Here is a 24,328-nt window from a genome sequence, read left to right on the forward strand (position 1 = left end):
TCAATCATAAATTATCTTATTTCTAATGAATGTATTTATTACCAATAAAAGGACCTCCTCAGAACTTAAAGAAAACATCTGTTAATGTTCGTATAAAACAAAAATCGGATTAGCCAATGTAATTACAAAGATATACATTTTCATATCTGTCAAGGCAAAGTTTTTCGTCGCGCTTTTCGTTCAAGACATGAACACATACATAAATGAATGAAATAATACCCATGTTTAAAGCTGTAAAGTCCTCTCATCCATTCACATAAAAAACAACTCCTGCAGCTGTCCTATTGATGAGTGTATGTATTTCCTGTACACTTTTACATAAATCAGCAGTTAGATAATATCAAAATAATTTAATAAAAGTATAGCAATAGTTGATTATTATTTTATTTTATTTTATTTATTAACTGATAATGTGTAATCATGTGATTACCCAAAGTCGATACATTTTCTCTCAGTCTCCATTCCCTTTTAGGGACATAACCTACTAAAATAAATATAACAAAATAAGTTACTCTTATTCAAAGTCATCAAGAACACTATGATGAGATCTGATGCTTCTCTCTCTCTCTCTCTCTCTCTCTCTCTCTCTCTCTCTCTGTCTCTGTCTTAGATAATAATAATCATTGTATATTTAGTAGATGGTATTTTATTATTTTATTAAGCCTTAATTGGCTTTAATTATAGACAACTTAATGAATATTTTCAAATAGAAGATGCTAATGTGTTGCTCTGATTGCAGGCAGCATTATGAAACCGTTTCAAACAATTAGATACAATAATGTCAAGGCTTGACTCAATTATACACAACTTTCTAATTATTTTAAAATATTGTATTTCTGCTTCATGGGCCTATTTACAACATATGTGTGCACGACGGAGTGCAGGTGTATGAGTGGAATGAGCTGCATGTGACTGGGAGGACTGGCTGCAGCCTGGTGAAAAACCAGTAAGCTGTCCCTGGTGAGGGAGGAAAAAAAAAAAAAAAAGTTTGTGAAAGTGGCCTGACGTCACACTCCCACAATGCTTACCGCCCCATAACTCCGCTGCAGCCTGAGGAGAGCCAGACACACTCTCAGGCCCCGAATATAGAAAAATTATTGAAAAAAAATTGTAAAAAAATATTAAAACAACAGATCGCGGGGAGAAAAGACCGGGGAAAGGTGTCGTGGGGTCTCCCACGGTGGGTTTCTCGTCCAGTCCGTGATGGAAGGTTACCGGGGCTCCATGTGAAATTGACTAATGCGGTGCTGGAAAGTTTTTGGTGGGTAAACTGCTCGTTTTTTTTCTGTAAGACCTCATAATGTGGCTGCATGTCCTGATGTGTGCATGTGTGTTTTTGAAAAAAGATTGCGACCACTAGATCCACTCTATCACATGATGACTGACAGATCGACGTGCGCCAGAGCCGAATTGTTATGAATGTGCTGTTATTATCCTGCAATCGGACTTTGCGTAATTTTGCTCATTTTTGTGGAAGCGTGCAGACATTTGGGTATTTAATTTTTAATTACGCGATCGCCTCCACTTCTCTCCCTCTCGCTCGTTCTCTCTCCCCCCTTCTCTCGAGGCTTTGTCGATAAATATGTTGCAAATGCGAATCTGTGAAGTTGTAAAACGAGGTGCACTTTGTCAAGCTGGGCCTCCGTGTTGATGTTTGATGTTGTTTGCAAGTTTTCGGCGATTTGGTGAATTTTAAGCAATTTCCGAATATTTATCATGTGGAGCATGCCGTTGCAGAGGAGAGGGAGATAGAGGGAACGTCCCATGATGTGTTTTTTTGCGGGAGCAGAAAACTCTGATAATTGTGGAAGTTGTTATGAGTGCATCATACGCTTATATTATTTACTTTAGGCAGTTGCTTGATTGATTTTGAGGCGCCCAGAAACCAAAAAAATTGAAGCGACAGTATAAGGAGTGCATGTGTGTTTGGCCCCTCCACTAGGTTATCTACACAGTAATGGCTTATGTCATGTTTGTCGCTGATCGGATGTTTTGTGTCTCTTGCCTTGTGCTTGGTGTGTAAGAGAGAGTGTGTGTGTGCGCGTGTGTGTGAGAGAGAGAAAGTCCTTTGCCTTGGAAGCGGGTAAATAACAACCAAGAGCCTGTAGTGAAGGGGGGGTTGGGTCAAAATCTGGGGGTTCAATTTATGCACTTATTATTGATATCTGCCTCTGCTGTAGGCCTGAAGGATTCACACACTTCTTTGACAGTTGAAAGTTTTGAAAACATATAGAAATGACAAATATGTAACATTTAGCACCTGGCAATGAAGTGAAGGAAATATATTACAACAGTATAAACACTTGTATGTTTTTGGTGCTCTGTAATGACTTTATTGTGATCCTATTGGATATTATGGCGTTTTCTAGTCTCCATTGCTAACACTTTAATATAGGAATATTAAAGTATTGTAATAATCATTTTGTTGTAATACATGTATATGCCTTTTTACAATTTATTACAGGCTTGCTGAAGTGTTTTTTGTGTTGAATAGGGAGCGAGCTTGCCCTCAAAAGGCATTGTTTGGGTTGATAAGTTTTCATTCTATCAGATATCAGCAGATATCCTGTCGTTGTAGTGGAGTTAGACATGTAGGTCTACACACACTATACCTGCAGCGGCGTAAAAGGCTTCTCTTGTCTAAAATACTCTTGGATTTATGGGCGTTCATCATCATCCTCCTCATTATCATCCACATTATTGTCATTTAATCAACAATCATTTTATGCATGGATTGCAGGAGATATTAAGTACAAAACCTCAGCTGATTATATGGCTTGTAAACAAATATGCATTGACTCTCTGCCTTGGGCGTGGATGCCTGTATCGGCTCTATAAAGAGAGACACAACCTGTAATAACATGATAATTTGTGCTGTTAAGAGGCAATCAGTGAGGTGGTGTAAATAAAGAGCAGGGTAAACTATCATCTGCACTAGGTGATTATTATAAGACAGACAACCACTATAGTATCAACAAAAATCAATTCCAGTTTCAGAAAAACATCTTTTACACTTTTACCCATAAAAGACCTTACATCTTTTCACTGGGCTTGTATCAGTTCGATAGTAATTACTATGGTAGAGAGGATGAATTCACCTCATACAGATTTATGTCAGTCTTGAAATGATTGTTGGAGACTGTTTGGTAAATTTAAAAAAGTGGGTGAAGAGAGTTTATCTGGGTTTTCCCTCCACTTCATCCCTGGAGGCAGCCAGCAGATATTTGTTGTTGCAGCAGGTCTGAGACAAGCATGTTCCATCAAGGCCTCCAGCCACATAATAAGGAAATGGAAGTGAGTTCGTCACGAGACAATGCCTTTGTTACTGACAGTCGCTGTGCAAGTCGAGACCCATGTGTTGATGTTTGCTCGTTTCTCATTATAACAGCCCTGTTAGCAACGGATCCCCCTCCATGCACTTTAAAAGATTTATTTCTTCTAACTCTTGCAACATTAACTGTGGTTGTTGTCACTCCGCTGGTGCACCTGTTTTTAGATACAGAAGGTTTCAGTGATAGATCCACAGGGCTCGTTTATGAATCTTAGACTATCAGAGATAAAAGCTGAATTTATGAACTGTCAGAACTTGTGCATGAATTAACTGCATGTCCTGGAGCTCGCCTAAATACTGAAAAACTTGTTTTGTTAAACATTTTAAACTGTATATATATAAAAAACTTCTTCTTGTTATTATTATTATTATATGATCATTTATTTAATTTTATTATTATTATTATTATTATTATTATTATTATTATTTATTTTTTTTATAAAGTTTCAACTTGCATCAAAATGTTGTAACCATGGTATTAGGCACTTTGAACAATAATAGAATTAACTTGCAAACTATTTGATTTCTTCTTTTTTTCTTAATGTTGATTACATACAGATTTTGAATAATCTATTTAAAAACATTTTTGCATAAGGTAACCCCCCCCACCCTCCACCCACTACCCCCAGTACCACAAACACTTGATTATTGTTTTTGTTTTGGTGCACAAGCATTCTTAGCTGGCCCACTCCCCAAACCATATTTCTGCCGGGTCCATTGAGCCAGCTTCTTCTCATTAACTTCCATGCATTGCATCACATTACTTCCATGCCCCTGCGGTTGGGAGGCAGCACGTTTCATGTTTGCCTTTGTGATTGAGCGAATGTGTTTGCCTGTGAGAGCTCACACACATGCGTGTTTGTGATACGTGCATGTGCGCTTTGATACGTGCCTGCACTTGAGTGTGCGTGAGATGCGTGTGTGTGTGTGTGTGTGTGGCTGTGCGCGTGCACGTGGGTGTGCATGAGACGGGGTATGATGGTTCATGATGCGTGCTTGTGTGTTTGTGAAAGAGAGACACACAGGGGGAGAGAGAGAGAGAGAGAGAGAGAGAGAGAGAGAGCTTAAGCGCTGTTTGTGTGCTGGAGGGAGGTCTTCTCTGAAAATTCCCCACAATTCCTTGCACCTCTGTGGGCAGCAGCAGCGGCAGTGGTAGCAGCAGAGGCGGCGGTGGCGGCGGCAGCAACAGCAGGCTGATTTCCATGAGAAAAGAGCATCAGTTGGGTTAATGGGAAGGACAGCCCTCTGAGGGGACAAATGGTAGTTAATAACCAGGGAAGAATCGGAAAAGCTCTGATCCCATTCTTTGTACTTCTTCACCTTCTAGAGGGAGGGATGGGGTGGAGGGTGGAGGAAGAGGAGGAGGGGGGTGGAGAGGCGAGGAGAAGAGCTGGGCGAGGGAACAAGGGACACTGGGTTCATGCTAGAATGGATGTTGTTCGCTGAAGGGCGGCAAGAAGATTGTTCTATTTGTTATTTTCTCAGGACAGCATGAGAAAAAACGGGCGAGCCCAAGAGCCTGAGAACTGGAACGGAGCACGGGGCATTGCAGAGGCAGCCCGTCCCGCTAAAACACTGTGTGTGCGTGCGCGCGCACGGGTGCAGTTTGTGTATTTGCGTTTCTTTGTGCACGTGCGCGTGCACCGGACTGTTTGCGTGCATGTGTGTGAATATTACTCAGATGAGCCGGGAAAAAGATTTATTTATTTGTGTTCTGCAAGGTTTCACACACAGTAGCTGGGCTGGCTGGTGCTGTGCTGTGCGGTTGTTCTGGTCACTCAGGGGCGGGGGATGGACATAAGTCTGGGATAGAGAGAGTGTGAGAGAAAGAGAGAGAGAGAGAGAGAGGGAGAGAGAGAGGGGGAGGCAGTGAGGAAGACTAGATTCCAGCCAAGTTCACAGATCTAATGTCACTCTTTCCACATTTCCAGCTCTGTTGAACCTCTGAGCGGTGATAGCCATCTGTCTGGATCACACATCACCCCAGGGCAAATATCGATTTGTCATTCCCACAGAGCTGGTTGTGTCGATGAGACAGTTGTAGTAATCAGTAAATAAGGAAAGACAATCAATGAGATGTGTAAAAATGAAGACTGAGGCTTTTATGTAAAAAAAAAAACAAAAAACAAAAACAACAACTGTATTTTCCACCCTGGTGGTGTTTTCCTCTGTTAGTTTATGTGAGACTTTCTTTTCCCGGTGGATAAGATTTTAATTTAAAGCTATTTGCAGCAGTCTAAATGCCTGAATTAGCCGAGTTTTATTCTACATATTACATTCAAAACCCCTTTGAGGCACGATCTCAGGTGTATCAATAGTGGTTTATAAGTTGCTGTTAGTTTCTCTAAGTGGCAAAAAACTGCATAAGAGGACAATTCCTGCGTCTCCATTTTTAAATGAAAGTTGGTCATTGTTTCTGTTCCCTTTTTTTCCGCTCCCCATACTCGACTGGTTCATAGAGAAGCGAGTTTGAGTGAACCTCTCGTGATACAGAAAAGCTTTTCACATCAAAATAACTTTCAAGTCAGATTAACAGCCTTTTATTTGGGATCAAGTCTAATGAGTGCACAAAAAAAAAAAAAAACACGCACGAAACATAGCACTTTTACCCTTTGCATTCTTTATAGCCAGTGCAGCACTCTGTACATTTACTATAGTTGGCAGCCGTGACAGAGAGAAGAATGATGCTTTACTATGTAATAGACTGATTGAAAACAGGCACGCACAACACACGCGTGTGTGCAGTGCATGTATGCGTCCGCACACACAAACTCACACATACTCAAACACACAAACATTTTACAAGGCTAATTAAAGTTTAAAAAAAAAAAAAGCTTCACATTTTCATTTGTTATTTATGTATAAGCACAAACATAATAATACAGGCACACATGCTCTCATTTACTCACATACATGCGGACGCTTTTTGGACCAGCGCGCATTCTGATGGGTCCTGCAGTATGCGGGTCAGAAATAGTAAGAGGATGCTAGATGCTTGAACCACATACTGCCACTTTTCCTTGTGGATCTTTTTCTAGGAAGAGCGGGGCAGCTGTGGCTTTTCAGAACCTAGATCCATCCATCAAGCAGCACCCATGGTTTACACCACACAACACACACACACACACACACACACGCACACACACCCTCCTTCGCCCCCCTCCTTTCGCTCCCCTCCCTCCTTTCTCCGTCTCCCTGTATCTTAATTTCTCTCTCGTTCCCTCTTCCCTTCTCCCTTTCTTCATCCCTTCCTCTGTCCATCTATCCTTCTCTGTTTTTGCCCCTCATCCATCCTTCTCTCCCAGACTGGGTTTACACCCCCCAGGCCACTTCCGCCAGCCTGTCTGCAACAGATTTATTAATAGGCTTTTCTCCCCCTGCAGTAAACACAAAGTTGGGTTTAGGGGTCGTCTCTCAGACACTGATGGGCTCGCACTTAACCTCAGATGGCGACTGATTTTGGAGCAGAGGAAAAGTCTGAGACTGAGCGACTTTTAGGTTCCAGTTGGATTCAGATTCACTGGAACCACGGGAAAATACTTGATGACCTTTATGGCATTTCTTCGTTTTCAGAGGGACGCGTGGCAGATGGGGAGCCATGTGACGAAAGGCATGGACCGGATTCAGTGACACAATTTGCAAGTGTGCTGTACACACCTCAGCCCACTAACTCAATCAGTTTCGTTTACAAATTCATTTTTGCGTGTTTAGGTCTAGAAAAAGTTTGGGAGTTGCACAAAAGTCTAGAAAAGCAAGAAAAAATAGATTTTTTCAATCCTTGTGCACTCATGATTACACATTACATATTCCTTTTATTCACAATTAAAATAATAAAATTACAATAAAGAATTAAATAAATCTGCATATCTATATCTATTTATATTGCTGTAGACCAATTGCCTTTTTGCATTTGTTACATTGTCCTGTCACTATCAACATGTGACATGATAAGCCTTGAAATCGGCTCAGATCCAAGCTGTAACCGCGTTGGAGCCTTGCATTTAAAATGAAGCACAACATCCAAGTAGCTTTTCGCCCTGAGCCCTTTAAGAAGTAGCGGAGAGGTAATGGATCGACTGATTGGATATCCTCAGAGCCACCAAGTGAAACACGACCTCCTGCGCTTGCAGCCTGTCATCGTTCTGTATTGGATGGTCAGGAAAAAGACAGGACATACTTCACTTACCAACGATACCCCCGTCTTCATGGCTATTACAGATGTAGTGCATGTAAGTCCGAGGTGCACTTGCAAACCTGAGCTGCTTCACACCGTGCAAACAGGACACAAGCTCTGGTCCTGTGTGCCACCCTGAAGGAAAAAGGTTTGCTGATGCTGCACCGATTTTAGAATTTTTTTTTGCTTTCTCACAGCAAAAATTGGTGTCGTAATCTGTTAATTGGGAGGGTTTTATGTTACAGTATCCCTGTTTGACTCTGTTCCTCAGCATTTCAGAAATAGCAGGCAGCCTGTTGCCTGTTGCATTAGGTTGCTCAGTCTTTTTTTTAATTGAATATGGATTTTTGATTTTTATAAAATTAAAACTACAAGTAAACCATGCCTCAACATGGACTTTAACGGTTGGTCTCACTGTGTCCATTCTGAATAACTGAAAGAAGACTAAATACAGCATCTAAAAGAGAGCATGAAACCTTGACAGTAACCACACCTCGGAGTTAGAGAACTGAGCTGAGAAGTTGTCTGAGAGATTTACAGAATCTCTGTGGATACGGCCCCGGCAGTTCACATGCTACCACTTTGGGTAGAGCAGAGCAGCAGGCAGCCAATCAGGAGCCTGTTTGATCGAGAGCCACAGTTTGACTCTTTGATTTGATTGGCTCGTGGTCAGACAGAGTATACAGTGGTCACCAGGGTCAAAGTGTGAGAACAGGCAAACACCAAAGACTTTATATAACTGAGGTGTTCAAATGTTATTGTTTCAGATCATTTCTGGGCAGTGTGCTTGGTGACCTTAATTGACTTACCTGCTATGTCAAAGTTTGACTGGTATTTGGCTGTTAGTGAGTGTTAACTTCACACCCTGCTTCTAATGATAGTAGCTCCTAATCAGATAGACAGTTTTCCGAAAGCACTTATTTTAAAGACGATCTCCTCCTAACAGCAAACAAATGCTCAGAAATTATCTCATGATAGTGGACAGAGGTTGTCTCAACTATCCAGTTTGACTCTGACAAACTTGTGTTTTTAGCAAAATACAAACGCTAACATGCATTGCTTGCAGGTAGGAACGAGTTTTGCCAAAACTAGCCCGGAAACACAGCTCAACCCGTCCTTGATTTGACAGATAAAATGGATTGCGGCTCGACCGCATTCCGACTCAAGGATTCTTATAAGATGATCTGTTGATGTGCAAAGCCAAGATTGGAGCCAAAGAGGAAGTGGAATGGTACTACACACTATAGAGGAATGCTCCAGCACCAGACATGCTAGCATGCACATACAGGGAGCATGCATGGCGGATGCATGTCAGAGAGTTGTTGAGATGTGACTCAGCACAGAGTTATGTATGTTTTACTGGCTTGGTAATAGGTTGAATATGGACCCGATCTGTTCGGTCCAGTCTTACAGATGCCGATTTATGAGTCAGCGAATGTGAAGAAACCCGATATGCATGGAAAGAGAGAGACAAGCGGGAATAAGTCCTGACTCACACACACACACACAAACTATAGTAGTAGTGACAGGCGATTGCGCTGCTTCTGACTCACGAGAGAGAGAGAGAGAGAGAGAGAGAGAGAAGAGAGAGAGCAAGAAGGGAGAGTGGAGAGAAAGCAAGAGAAAGCAGAGTGTAGCCGCAGTGTCTGATGACACATTCCCTCTTCCTTCCTCTGAAGTGATTTTTAATAACCCCTCTGCCACCCCGCCCTGCTCAGCAATCCCGTGCTCAAAAAATAATGCCAAGGAAAACCTCCAACTCCCTTGGTGGACAAAAGAAACCTCTCCGCTGCTGAGGCGAGAGTTAACTGTGAGGGGACTGCGATGCTGCAGGGAGATGGAGAGTGAAATGCAGAGTGAGCCTTGAGAATTAGGAATAAGTTAACTGACTGATTGATTGATTTATTGATTGATGAGAGCAGAAATGTGTCATGTGAAGTGAGTACAGAGAGTGACAGAAAGCAGCATATTAATCACATCTGTCAAAGGTCTGTCTAATGTAAAAGTCAGTTAAAATAGTGACAGGATACTGTGATGCAGATTGATGCTTTACAACATCACAGCACTGTCAAATACTTTGATCGTTTAACATCTTTGTTAAAAAGATCCCATGCATGTTGCTTCTTGCTGCAGTCTGGTCATACTACTAGACTGAACAGATAGAAGGAAAACCATTTTGCAGTTATTTTGACAGATATTTCAATATGATTTATTATTTTAGTAGGAATGAAAGTTTTTGCATCATAATGTTCACCTTCACTGACAAAATACTAAGTTATGATGATGATGTGTTTTTTGCTGGCGTCTACTCCAAACAAACATGCTTTCTGACATCTGGAGAACGCTGTTTGCAGGTCAGGGCATCGCTGCACACTGCAAACAAAAAGAAAACAAAATACAGGTGATTTAGTACAACATTCATTCTCTGTGTACTGTGTACATTCTCTTAAAATCTTGTTTTTTCTTAAAACAAGTGAGAAAACAAGTCAAACAAGTTAAAAATCAGCCAGTGGGACAGTGGGATGAGACAATCCCACTGGTTCCCAGTGCCGTTTGAATTGTTTCAAGAATTTTTCTGGGTAGAAATGTGTTGAAAGGAGGCAGAACGAGGCAGATCCGCCCACTCGGATCGAGAAAAGGATGCTTGATTAAAGAAAATTCTGGAAACAAGTTGATTAGCATTGGAAACAAGACAAGAGACTAAATATGAGACTAAATAACTTGTTGAGATGAGATTTTAATTGTCACACTTTTTTTTTTTTTTACGCTACAAAAAACAGTTCCTGTGATGTGGCTATTGCACTTGGCCATATTCTGATTTTGAAAATATTTTTGATTAATTGTTCAAGCCTCGCTTTCACCCCTTGATTCTTTTCATTTTTGTCTTTGTTTTCATCTTCATTCATCATTTTCATTAATTGTCGAGTAATATGGGGCCTATGGTAACTATGATTAAGAGCTGCTCCAATAACCTTGACGTGAGCCACTGTGCATCCATCACTTTCTAACAACCTGCTCATTATGATGCACATAAACAATCGCCATGTTGTGACAAGACGTCAGCCGTTAATAACTACTTTGTAATGTTTGTCAGAAGTTAATATCCATTCATTTTGTTTTTGGCCCATGGCCCACTATTCATGTTGCGTTTTGACCTCCAACCTTTCATGTCAAGGGCATCCTGGCAAAGTTAAGGCAGGAACACACACGGTGATGCTTCGGGCGACTCTGATGGGAATATATTGTTGCGTTGATTCGATTTGTGACCCCGCGCTTTACTTTTTTGCCTCTTTTGTGAATTTTGCAGCTCTGCTCTGCCTCCTAAAAGGTTACCTTGGATGCTCTTCTTGTTCTCTGTCCCGCATCACCTGTTTGCTTCTGCTTCTCCAGGTTTTTGTTCCCTCTCTAACTTACGTATCAACCTGCTGGCTTCTTTCTCTTCTCCTCCATTCTTTCCCTCCCGGCTCACTCCTCATGCCTTGTTTTGATCAGTTGCTGCGCTGCCTCTCTCCTCCCTTCACATTGCTTTTCCCCGTCTCTCCTCAAGCGTACTTCTCATTCTCATTATTTCCTTCAAGTATACTTCTCTTACCCATTCTTTTCTCGGAGCTTTGAATTTCCTCCCTGCCTCCTCCTTCTCTCTCTCTCTCTCTCTCTCTCTGTCTCTCTCTCTCTCTCTCCCCCTCCTCTGCTACCACTTACCAAATTTAACCCCTCACCCACTCAAATACATTCCATCAACTTCATAAACACACACGTGGTACCACACATGTAATGGCACTTAGAAGAACTTCCTCTCTCCTCTCTTTCCTCACGTTTCAGCATCTCTCTCTCTCTCTCTCTCTCCCTCTCTCTCTCTCCTCTGTCCCTCCCTCTGCGTCTCTCCCTCTCTCTTTCTGCTCAAAGTCTCGGTGAGCAACAACAACAAGTACGAAAAATGAAAGTGGGGTGACAACTGCGAGTCCCCTTTCTGCGTCCCCTCCAGGGCCAGTGTGAAGTTTTCAGTTTGATTGAAGGCCTCTTTTCTGTGGTGTGCGGTGTGAAAGCTGTCCTAATTGAATGATAAAGTGCCCCGAGATGGAGTCCAGTGAATAGCCAACAATGGCCAGCCTGTGTGTGGTAGAGGGATTTTGGTTCACATCCAGCCTCTGCCTCTCTACTCCGAGAGGGGGCCTATTATAACGCTCTCTGCTGGACTCGGTCACGTGATGTTGCCTCGCTCCCTGCAACCCCCCCCCACCCACCCCCACAGCACCACCTCACCTCTACCCCTGCCCCTCCCCCTCCTCCCCCCATCAGCATGGAGCTAGCCAATCCGCTCGCATCGGCCTCCTCTTCGCTTTGCCCGTTTGGTTGGACGGTCTGTGGTTTGGATTTTGCCAGCGAGTGACTTTCTGCCGGTGCGATCTCTCTGTGGATGTGTGTGTGTGTGTGTGTGTGTGTGTATGTGTGTATGCAGCGAATGTGCCCTCAGCTTAGCGAGTCTATCCGCCGCTCACTGGACACCGCAGTGACATGGGGAGGGCAACAAAGACAGAAAGACATGTTGCGTCTTCTGAGGTTGTGAAAGAAAAAAAAAATGAAAGAAATGACCAGACAGGCGCCTGCAAACAATAAGCTCATCTCAGAAGACATGAAACTCACTGACTTTTTATTGGCATTAAGTGTTAGAGGTATGTCCGGCTCATATGAAATGATTCCAAAGTGTGCTTCATCTGTCTCTGTGTGTGATTATACTGCCTATCTGGATTTTACCCGCCCCTGAGACACATTGATATGGTGTTCAAAGCTATATTTTTCCAACTAGACAATCAGGTGACATTGACAGGAACTGATTTAGACTGTTTATCTTTTTGTTAGCCAGAGTCTGGTCATACAGAGTCATCCACCTGCTGCTTGCTTGTTGTTGATATAAAAATGGCCGGTTGATCTCCCTTCAATCTCAGCTAGATGGCAGCATGATCACCAAGAATCCAATCAGTATTTTCACAGGTTTCTGATTTATATTCATACATCGAGCCAGGTTGTGGTTTACGGGGGGGAAAATGTACAGCAAGGGTATCTGAAGGATTAGTTGTGCCTTGGTCGGGTCGGGTGTGATAGGGAGTGGTGCAGAGAGGGGCCGAGGATGGGTACTGTGGTACGAACCAGTGGACGGATACGGGGCAATCTGTTAACTATTTTACCCTCCATCTGAAACCTAAACCTTTCTCAGAGAGACAGAGCTCCTAACAGAGCGCCTTACATTCCCTACACACACACACACACACACACACACACACACGCTCTTTCTCTCTCTCTCTTTCCCTAACACACACATTTAAAGTGTTGGAGAGGTAGTGAGGTGGAAGACCACCCTCTGGCATCCCAGTCATTCAAATGAGTGTGTGTTTTTATCTCTGGGGACTGGAAGAAAGGAGGAGGAAAGTGCTGTGTTAAAATGTGTTAATGAATAACTCCTGAGCTCAACGCTCTTTCTGCAGGGACTCCCCCTCAATTCTCCCCTTTCCCTGCTGCCTCCCTCCCTGTTATCCTTTTTCTTTCTTTCTTTCTTTCTTTCTTTCTTTCTTTCTTTCTTTCTTTCTTTCTTTTCCTCATACATCTCATTGGATAGATGTGCTGCACCTGTCAAGGTTGCCCTCAGCTAGGAGCCCATTTGTCTTGAAGGGAGGAATAGTGTCGATGTGTAATTATTGTGAAATACAAACTATTGTTTTACTCTGGAGAGCCTCGCTATAAAGGAACTAAGTTTTCAACTTCTGTTAGTTTCAATTTCCGTTACTACATTTTTTGGTCGTAAATATTTCATGCATGCGCAGATTTTTTTTTTGTTTTTTTTTCCTCATGCGGTGCACTTTTGCTGACTTGCGAAGAAAATCTGGCAGCATGAGGATTTATTGATTGTGGAATAACAGGGAACAAGATTGCAGTAATTTGGTGAGCGAAAACAACAACTCTAATCTGTCAGATTTCTAAAAAAAATAAATAAAAATAAAAACAGGACCTCCAGATAATTTAAGGGCCAAACAAATTACTTGCGGGATTACCCAGAAATGTTTTTCGGATAGTTTATTTGGAATTTGGAACTGTGAGTAACCATGAAGCGAGGGACAAAACAGGACAAACAAAACAAGACCAAGTCGAGTGAAAAGAGGCTGGATGTGCGTCGCCGTCCCCAGTACAAACAGAGAGACATGAGCAGCCGCTTGCAGCCATGTTTCACCGTGTGCACATGCAAAGAAACATGCAGCATATTCACTCTGAACCCAGGAACATCTTATTTCCCACATACTACTACCATTCATTTTATTGAACTTTTTTGATTATCATTAATTATAGTTATCTACCAAAGCTTTGGCAGTATTTACTGGATTGTGCCAATAACGCTCATTGAACTGAAGTGGATTATATCTCATATATCTTATATCTGGATGATGATTAAATGAAGTTATCTATAGAACATTTCGACAAGTTCCAAGTGAGTTCTGGCAAATCAAAATGACATGTTGATGGTAGTCGGTGTATATAGAGCTCTGCAGTTTGGTAATGGATCCCTGCAGACCTTGACTGTAGTTATGTTGCTTCCCCTTCCCTGGTGTTCCAGACGCAGCGGCCCACCTCTGATCTGTTACCCAATAGGTGCTGTTCTGCTCCAGTACAAAGACTCATCTGTGCGCCCTGACATGAGCGAGAGGAGACTCGCTCCGTGTCACTCCAGAGCAGCGACGGGTTAAGGTGAAACGAGTTAAGGTGTGTTGGAGCAACCGTTACACCGGTTTAATTGGATTCGGGAGCTGTAAGCATCAGTCCGCGGCGCGTGAGGTCATTTTAACGCGACCAACATCGGCCTCCAGCTCTAGACGGCATTCTGTCGTGGCTAAAGACCGAACTCGAATGCACCCTGATGCACATCTCTGTCGTCCCTTTCGCTCTCCTTCACTCTGTTACTTTCTTGGTTTGTTGCTCCCTTCTCTGTTTCCTTCCCTCTCTCTCTCTTTCTTTCTTTCTTCCTGCATCTTTCTCTCGGCCTCCCTCTCTCCTTCCCTCATGTTTGCTTGTCGCATGGCTGTCATATCTGCCAGAAGCTGCCTTGCAGCCTCCGATTCAGAACGTGATCAAGTTTCAAAAAAATTCAAGGAATGCAAGCTGCCCACTGCCCATTTTTCAAGGCCCTGTTTATGCAAGAATGTTATTTTTACAACTCTCTACCTTTTTAGACACCGAACGCCCTCCCTTCCCACCCTCCCCTTCCCTAACATTACCCTGCACATCCTTTAAAAATACAAAATTGGAGTAAGAGGCAGTGTGTGTGTGTGTGTGTGTGTGTGTGTCTAGAGGGGTGGGGGGGTTCACCAAAAACAAAACAGAGGAAAATTAGCACTAGAATGAGTTGGGCAAGGAAAGGAAAAAAAGGGGGAAAAGGGCTGCGGGGTCTATTGAAACCTGTAGATTTCTGTAAACAAAAGCTGGTTGAACAATGTCTGTTGTTTTAAGCTGAGCTGACGTTGCCAAACTTAGAGATTGTTTGTTGCTGACCCCGTCTGAATCAGAGAGAGCCAGTGGCAGCCTGGGGGAAACAAAAGTGTCAGAGTCCCAGCGGCTGGACGGCCTGGCTCAGAGCAGAGGCTGCGGTTCAGTCACAGCGCAAAATAATCACTGTTTGTGTTTGGGTGTGTGTGTGTGTGTGTGTGTGTGTGTGTTAGTCTCCTCTTAGATTCAGGTTATCTGTTGTTTTGCCTTGATTCATTTAGCCTGTCACTGAAGCGAAGCCCTTGTAATGCCGCCCCGTAGCACTGTCAACAAAGTGAACAATCTTTTCAGCTGATGGAAATGTGGGATATCAACAGTGACAGCGCGCAGTTAAAGATAGCAAAGAGATCGAATTACAAAAGCTTGTGAAAATACAGATAATTTCACACAAACGTGATGGAAAGGGATGAAGGCATTAAGATTGTGAGTTTCAGATTACACACTGAAGAAAAAAAAAAAAACACATCTGGACAAGTCATTAAGTCAAGTATTGAGTCCAGAAATCCTGTTTTTCTTAAAATCTGTCAGTGGAGTGAGCTAATTTTACTTGTCCTCAATACAGTTTGATCTGTGTTTTTTTTTTCTGGAAACAGTGACAGTGTTAATAGCTTCACTCCTCTAGTCTCAAGATTATTATTTTAAAAATAGTTGATTTCCATGGGAAACGAGTGACCTTATCTCTCGTTTCGACTTTAAGACTCAATCCCAGAGTAAATGACCTGTTAAGATTTGCAGTGCACTGCTGAGTGCTCCAGTGGATTATGTAACTGAATACAGTTTTAATAGAACTGGAAATGAACCGACCCTGTGAACTAAGCGAAGTGGACCCAAATGAAGGAGAAAAAAAAAAAAGAAAAAAAAAAAAAGTCTGCCATTTACTATTCAGGTTTCAGTTTTGTAAGGATTACCTTTGTGAGTTTCATCAGTCATCAGGTTTATTGTTCATTAAGAATAACTTTGTGTGCTGTTTTTTGGACACAGTAATGAATTTATAAACAAAAAAAACAAGGAAATAAATGTATTCATCTGTATCTACAATGAGTGAGAAGGCTATGGCTGTGAATGTGTTCATGTTCATAGCGTCGGCAAATACTCTGCTCTTTAAATGTGATGGGAAAGAGAGAGGGAGGGAGAGGGAGAGAGAGAGAGAGAGAGAGAGAGAGAGAGAGAGAGAGAGAGAGAGAGAGATTGGCGTGACGCCCACTGGCACTGTGCCCACTTCTCTGGCTGCTGTGGAGCTCCGTGTCACGGCCAGGACTCCCTGCCAGAAGGGCTTTCCCCAGAATCACCTCCACACACACACTCACACACTCACACACACTCTCTCTCTCTCTCTCTCTCTCTCTCTCTCTCTCTCTTTCTCTCTCTGTCTCTCTCTCTCTCACGCTCACACTCAGCCATGCTGCCCATGTATTTAGTGTCAACATTTTGATAAAGCTCTGCCAAGCAAACAGTATATCCTGTGCTAATGGTCTGACTTGGCACATTTTTACAGCTCACCAATAAAGAAAATGATGTGTTGCTTTTACAGATGTTACATAAACATCATAAATGTATACTAGCATTGTTGTGTACAGTAAAATGCCCAAGGCTGCCATAGAATTTGTGCCTAAGGCTTCCTAATGCATGGACGCTCAGCAAAAAAAAAAAAAAAAAAAAAAAAAAAAAAAAATTCCATCCTCACAAATTATTTAGTATCATATTGAGTGTTAAAAATCTGCCAGTGCGATGGGATAGTCCCACATGTTAACAATGCAGTTTCAGTAGTTTCAGTTCAGTCTTGTATGTTGAAACACGGCATATCAAGGCAGATCAGCCCACTAGTATCAAGAAAATGACACTTGATTCAGGAAACAAGTTGATTAGCATTGGAAACAAGTAGGGTTTCTCATCCTACTGGTGGATTTTTTTTTTCTTTTTTGAGAAAACATGACGTTAACACCAAATACGAGAGTAAATGCCTTTTTTCTTCAAATAAGAGGAGTCACAGCTGCCACGGCATGTGTGAAAAGGCACATGAGGAAAATGTTCCTGAATGTAGCTGCGTGTTTGAACAGTGAAAATCATTCAGCAAAGCCTGAAAGGTTATCCTAGTAATTTACACTGGAACGGGACTCAGGGATCTGTGGCATGTCTGAGAGAGTTTGGTCAGTGTTGCTGGCATCATGCGCCGTCTCCTCTATACTGATGAATGGACGTGGGTGTGAGCAAATTGCCATTGAAAGAGCACCGCCAGCTCTGTTACAATATTACCGGGCATGAAAAAAAAAACAACAAAAAACACTAAAATAAACACTTGTTGGCCACTGCAGGGATGGGCGGCCATGTGCCACAGCAGGCAAACAGTCTGCAGTTGTCATTCAAACCAGCAATGATACCAGTTCCTCCTCTGTGGCTGAAAGTGAGCTAAGCCGTGAAATCACCTGCCGGCACATGGTTCTTCATCCCTATTTCCGAGCTCTGTGGAGCTCGTAACCTACCAAACACCAACAGGAGGTATGCAGTCTTCATCACTGCCCTCGTCATCACCTCGTTTACCTACATTGATTCACAAACTGCAATCTTTAAATGTGAGTTATACCAGATTTTCCTTTTGTTTTACTATCAGAAATTATTTTACAGTCTCCTACGTGCAGGTTAGGTTTTCACCCGTACAGATAAGAGCAGTTGATTTAAAATTTTTAAAGGCAAATGGTGTAAAAAGTAGGCTACAGCCAATAATTATTGTATTTAAAGGCAACATGGTACAGATAGAAACTGACAATATACTGATGTTACAAGTTTTACTATCCTGTTCTCCCACTGTATTCTGAATTTATAATCACAGGCTTTCAGGCTTTCCCCTCCACCGAGCATTGAAACCATGAAGTGTGGTTTTCCTGGTGTGTGCCAGTCCAGTCCATTCTGAAAATATTAATGTTTCACAGCGTGCTTATTCACAAAACAATATCAATATCAGTATCATTACCACTATTTGCCAGATCCTGAATTTCAGCCACTGAGAAGTTATCATCTGCAAAGATTTTTTTTTTTAACTTGTCTGTTGTCTAAAGGACACACTTTAGAGCAGTAGCTATGTAATATTGTGATGGGTTATAGGTGGTCGGAGCTAAGTTTGACAGAGGAAATGTGTAAAAAAAAAAAAAAAAAAGAATTATTGCAGTAGGCAGCAAAGATGATGTGGCAATCTCCAGCATGTTAACACTCACTCATCAGAGAGAGATTTTGCAAAAATGCTGGAAGCAGGGGGAGCTGGTCGTGTGTAAGTCAACCCTCTTTTACATGGGATTGATGTCAGTCAGTCTTTCTCATAACTGTAAGACACATGCATATGTACATATAATACACAGACAAACACAATTCAGATCAGGTCCAGTTTTTTTTTTTTTTTTTTTTTTTTTCTGTGAGAAAAGGAACAAGTTACAAATATTACAAAATTACACACATTTTTAAAGAAATCCTTCAGTGAAATATTGTTAGCAACATGCAATGGTCCAAATTAGTTATATGTTAGTTATATATTAGTTATTTTAACTAAAATTATAATGAAAAGATAAAGCCTACTGCAGCTTTTACTCGACCCTGAGCAATTTTGCACAGTACACCTTAAAAGCCTCGTACATGCTTGTGTTTGTGTGTGCGTGTGTGTGTGTGTGTGTATGTGTGTGTGTGTGTGGATGATAGCAGGCTGGTAAAACAGATTAATCAACCCCCCCTCCCCATTTGTATTTTCCACAAATGAGCGCAGGGAGAGATCCCCGGCCCTGTTGGTCTTTGTTTATGGAGCCAGTTAATTTTCTAATTAGTCTCCGCCAAAACCGAACCATCGTTAAGGGAAGGATGTGTGTTGCCCAGATGTCTCTCTCTCTCTTTCTCTCTCTCTCTCTCTCTCTCTTTCTCTCTCTTTCTCTCTGTGTGTGTGTGTGTGTGTGTGGTACCAGCCAAAGCTCTGCCAGGGCTGAGAGAGAGAGAGAGAGAGAGAGAGAGAGAGAGAGAGAGGTGAGGATGGATATATATTGATGATGATAATAATGATAATTGTAGAAGTAATGATGATGATGATGATGATGATGATGATGATACTATCCCGTGTCTCTATTAACATGACACAGTTGTGTGTGCAGCATTATATTTGTGGGAGATGCTTTACAGCCTGAGCCAGGATGGGTGGGTACTCCCTGTTCCACCCGCACACACACACACACACACACACACACACACACACACACACACTGTGAAACGCATAAATCTTGAGTGATTATTTTGATAGGTGCCTCCCAAACGCGTGCCGTCTGCGGCAACCACAACAGGGATCATCAGGAGATGAAGGGAATAGAGAAAAGAGGAGAAGATGAGGCTCCTAACGAGTCCAGGCTGATTTCTGGGTGTTTGAGTTGGCTTGGAGCAGCGAAGAGGAATTGGAGAGCGATGGGGGGTGTTGGGGTGGCGGGTTGGCGAGATGATGGAGGAATAGAGGCAGAGGACGATGATGGGATAAGGAGGAGGAAGAGGAAGTTACAACAAATGAAACATGAAAGGAGTGGGTAAAGTGAAAGCCAGTTACTTTCTTTATTTTCACGCAGCCCACCCTCCTTATGGATCACATACATTTTATGTATTTTAGTACTGATTGACAAGGTCAGAAACTAATAACTTTTGGGGGTAAAAGTGCCTTTGAAAGTTTATAAAATGCCCATGAGCACTGCAGAAATCTCAAATTGAGTCTTATTTTGCTTCAAACAAGTGAAAAAATCAGTCAAGTGGGATCATCTCTTCCCACTGTCAGATTTTTCTTGACTTGTTTGAAGACAAACAAGACTTTAAGACTCCCTATCACACACTGTCACACTAAATGACTTGTTAATTTATGTTTTTTTCACCAGGTAAATTAAAAAACAGGGTAAAAAAAAGTCCCCTATCATTGAGAGAAAGACTTTTTCACTTTACTCTGTTATTGTTTTTCACTGTCACATGCTGAAACATCCATGCTACTTCTGTCCCCTGTGGGCCACCACCTTATCTGTGGGAACCTATGACTGGGTGATTCCACTGTTTTTCTGGGGCAGAAAAATGACGGGATGTTTTATGAGAAAACAGCTGAGTATTCAGACCGGAGCAGTAAAAGAAAATGTCAACCGCGGATACTAAACCACTGCATCAAGAAAACTACCGAAACAACCAAAACTTACTGTGTTGTACTGTTTTTTTTTTTTTTTTTTTTTTAAATCTGCTATAAAACTCTAGACAAATCTGCAGTGAATATTATAAAAAAAAAACCCTTCAACAACCGGGTTGAAAAATGGACTGATTGGAGGCAGAGTGCAAGGAAACAGCACCGTCCTCGCTTGTAAGGCCGAGTGCAAATAACATGGATTGTTTACTAAAATGTACACTTTCGTTGTTCAATAATGCCTTCAAAGATCAGCTTACGTAAGTGACAAACGCCCTCTGGATGAAAGCTACTTACTCGGATTCCCCCTGGGCATCATTAATATGTCACCGTGTCTTATTATCCAATAGGAAGACAATAGAAGGACTGAGAGGAGAGGAGGCTCAGAAATGATGATACTGACAAGACCACAGAGTGCAGAGGCAGCGAGGGAGAAACGGGAATCAGACACTTGTATTACTCCGCTCTGTGTTAACGGCGTTCCTCGCTGGGATGCGGTCGATGTCAGATCAAGATCGGAGTCAGGAGCAGATTTTATTTTTATGTCTCCCTTTATGGCTCTGCTGCAAAGGCTGAACTCCACCGTTTGAAAAGTCGACCCTCAGTCGTATTTACACACACACACACACACACACACACACACTGGCGGCCTGTTGGGCCATGCTCCTCTGCTCTAAGACTGTCCCTCTGGGTGTGTGTGCAAGCATGTTTGTGTGGAGTTTGTGTGTTTCGGCATGTATGTGCATGGGTGTACATGAGTGTATGTGTACATGTGCTCTAGCATGTCAGGAATGTATTTATGAATATGTTTGTGTGTGTAATACATATGTTTACGTTTACATGTGTATGTATGTGTGTGTGTGTGTGTGTGTGTGTGTGTGGCCTGTCGTCTAACTAACAGACGCATTCCCAGTGTCACAGAGGCAGCGTGGACTCGGTGTCACCCCAGCAACCCGGCTGACCCCTGCATCGTCCACACAGGCTCAACACAGCACACACACACACACACACACACACACACACACAAACACACACACACATGCACACACTGAACCGGCTATATCAGTAGAGGATTAACAAGTTGTACCTTAGTAAATGTGTCTGGGTTAAAGCAGTAGTCTGTTATGGTCTCTGTGGTTCCTGCTCCATCCTGTGGTTTGTCGTTGTCTTATTGCTGTGCATTGTTTCCGCGTCTTACAGCCCTAAAACTTTATTTGTGTCTTGTGCAGACAGTTTAGAGGATTAACAAGTTTTTCCGTGGCTGATGCCTCCGGCTACGCTATCAATGCGCTCCACTGTTCTGCTGTAGTTGGGAGTGACTGATGCTTATTGACTGTGACTGCAAAATCTCCTCAGTAGATTGTCTTAATTTGGAGGCATAAATCAGGCGGATTTGCAGTTTGCTTCGCTTCTGCTGTTATGTTCTTATGGTTATGATTTTATATGGTGGCTTTAAGTGGTAAAGTGGAAGCTCCTCATTTATTATCATTACTATTATTGTTAGTCTCAATTTGTGCTACTAACCAGTCAGTGTTTCAGTCAGTCAAACATTGTGGCCAGTACTGACGCAAGGATCTCATGATACAATATCAGGATGAAATTATGGATGGAATTAACTGAACATGTATGAATAGAACTTAAAATTCAATCTACTGCATAACATCTGCGTAATAGTAAAATAATTAAGTGTTAAAATTATACTGTAATTATACTGGGTGTCAAACTGACTTGTAAGAATGTAAAATTTCCGTTCCAATTTATTAAAACAGACCTATCATAGTGCACCAGAATCTAGATGTCATAACATAAATTAAGGGCATAAATTACACCTCTTGGCCAGAGAATTGATGAGTATTGTCAAGAATAATACTTTGTTTGACTGATATATCCAGTAGTTATTTTTCCTTGGGTTTTCTGTTGATGAAGATTGAGTCTCTGTAGGTGGCGCTCTTTTGTTTGCATGTTCAGCAGTGGTGCTTATCACTGCTCATGCTAACTACCCAGTTCTTCTTGTGCCGATTCCAACGAAGCTCTGCCATTGTCACACATCACTTCCTGCACATTAGCTGATTTTTTTCCTCCCAGGAAAGACATACCTAAGACGGAGTATTTAGAGCAGCACATGGTAAAGGTTTAATTAAGGCTTTTAATTAGGAAAAGTTTAATTAGGAAAACAGATGTACGCTTATATGAAAATGGTGAAATCAGTGTGAAAACAGGGACAGTGCAGGGAGGGTTGTGTCTTCTCTGTCGGGCAGCAGCGGGGTGAAGTTAGAGGAAGAGAGCAGTGCAGCAGTCAAGGTGTTGCTCTGAAACAGTTAGCTGAGCCCCCACCCTCTCCCCCCCCGGCCAGACCACAGCCTGGGCTATCTTTAGCCAGGACACCAGGGCAGCCATGCTGGGTTTTTTGGCCACATCCCGGCCCCCACCGAATACCAAGCCAGACCCTAACTGTCGGGACGGTGAGGGTTTGGCATGGAAGAGCCTGGCTTTTGGGGAGGAGGGCTCTTCCTCTGGCCCTGCACCCTCCCTTCCTCCCGTCCCCTCTCTCTGCACAGCTTCACCCTGCTGCAGTCACACAGCACAGGCAGGGGAGGAACTGAACCTGGGGGGAGGAGGAGAGAGGGAGGAGGGGGAGAGCTGGGAGGAAGGATGGAGAAGGGACATCGCAGAAAATAGATGTGGGGTTTGATCTGTGCTGTCACTGTAGGCAGCAGGACGCAACAGAACGTAAATTAAAACAGAATTCAGATCATCAGGACAGAGCCTTCATTCTTGATCAATTCTATATAAACTGGTTCCAAATCCTTTGTTATTCCTATGGCATATATCAGGCTTAGGCAACATCCAAAATTTAATATCATGACATTAGCTCATTGAAATGTCCCAATATTCAGTATTATTGCAATATTTTAACATGGGAGGTTCAGGGATTGAACATTTTATCATAAATTCCTCTAAAGTAAACTAAATTAAACATTTTGTATATGAATAGCACAATTACTAAAAATTGTTGTGTTTTTTAGAATGATCTGTGCATGCTATTACTCTTGTATTTCTAGCTGCAGTGCGAATAATTTAGCAAACTTTTAATCCAATGCAACTTAAATTAAACAGTAAATATGCAACACAAGCCATTATTAAATCAAAGAAGCTCTTTAGTGCAGAGACTGCAAAAATAACAGTTATCCTATTATTGCCATGGCATTTAAAAATTGCACCCACTGACTGATGCAAATATTAAACTAGAACTTTCAACATTTTTCAGACTTGTAGTAAATTTTGCAATTCGATATTGTAGAAAATATTGCATATGGACCCAATGTTTCTCTGGCTTCATCTATAAATCTAACTCAGTGTAAGCAGCAGTAGTTTACAATGCATGTTTTCTTGTCTGCACACATTTCTGCATATTTTTTCTCTGATTTATACACCTCATAATGAGAATAGCTGGCAATGCACTGCTGTCAATGAACATAACATGTCTAACTGTTCATTTGCTGTATTATTTTCAGTATGTTTGATTGTTTATTTGTTTTATCCTCATCTATATCCTATTCTGCGCTACAGTGGTGATCTGACACTGTCACAATTATGATTCAGATTTTATGTCAGTACAAAATGTAGTTTAATGTCATCGAAATGCGGCAAAAGATTTCAGTTTTTTGAGTTTTGGTAGAAATCAGCTTTCTGAATTGATTCAGTTTGAGTGAACTAATCCCAGCCTTGTGGCCTTCATCCTCCCTGGCTGTCATTCCTGGTCAATGTGGTTAGTAAAGCATGACCTGCCGACCCCCACTCCTCCTCGCTGGAGTCACTTGACTAGTGCAAAGACCCCTGACTCCACTGCTGCAAGTGACTCCCGTTTTTCCTCCCTTTTTTCTTCATCCCTTTATCCTTTATCCCTCTTTCGTTTACCTCTCCTCTGTCCCCCTCTGAAATCCCCTTTTATCCAGACCTTGCTCTGAATTCCCCCTCTGTCTCTCAGTCTGACTTGTTTGCTGCTGCTCTCCTTCCCTATCTGTCACTGCCTGGTTTACTCTCCCACACCCTCTCATGGTCTGTCTAGCAGCTTCTGTTGCTCTTTATTTCCTTTTGAAAACCCCCTGTTCTGTCCAAGTCC

At 42.2% G+C, this 24,328-nt stretch overlaps 1 protein-coding gene across 1 annotated transcript in view; it reads left to right on the top strand.

The window, feature by feature from the left end:
* The first annotated feature begins 1,044 nt into the window (after positions 1–1,044).
* Positions 1,045–24,328, top strand: part of plagl2 (pleiomorphic adenoma gene-like 2) — a 33,485-nt gene continuing 10,201 nt past the window's right edge. The window contains exon 1 of the mRNA XM_030055899.1: positions 1,045–1,261. The gene's annotated coding sequence lies outside the window, so the exon portion shown is untranslated. The remainder of the gene's footprint in view (positions 1,262–24,328) is intronic.

This window comes from Myripristis murdjan, chromosome 7 (genome assembly GCF_902150065.1).
Source record: "Myripristis murdjan chromosome 7, fMyrMur1.1, whole genome shotgun sequence".
NCBI lineage: Eukaryota > Metazoa > Chordata > Actinopteri > Holocentriformes > Holocentridae > Myripristis > Myripristis murdjan.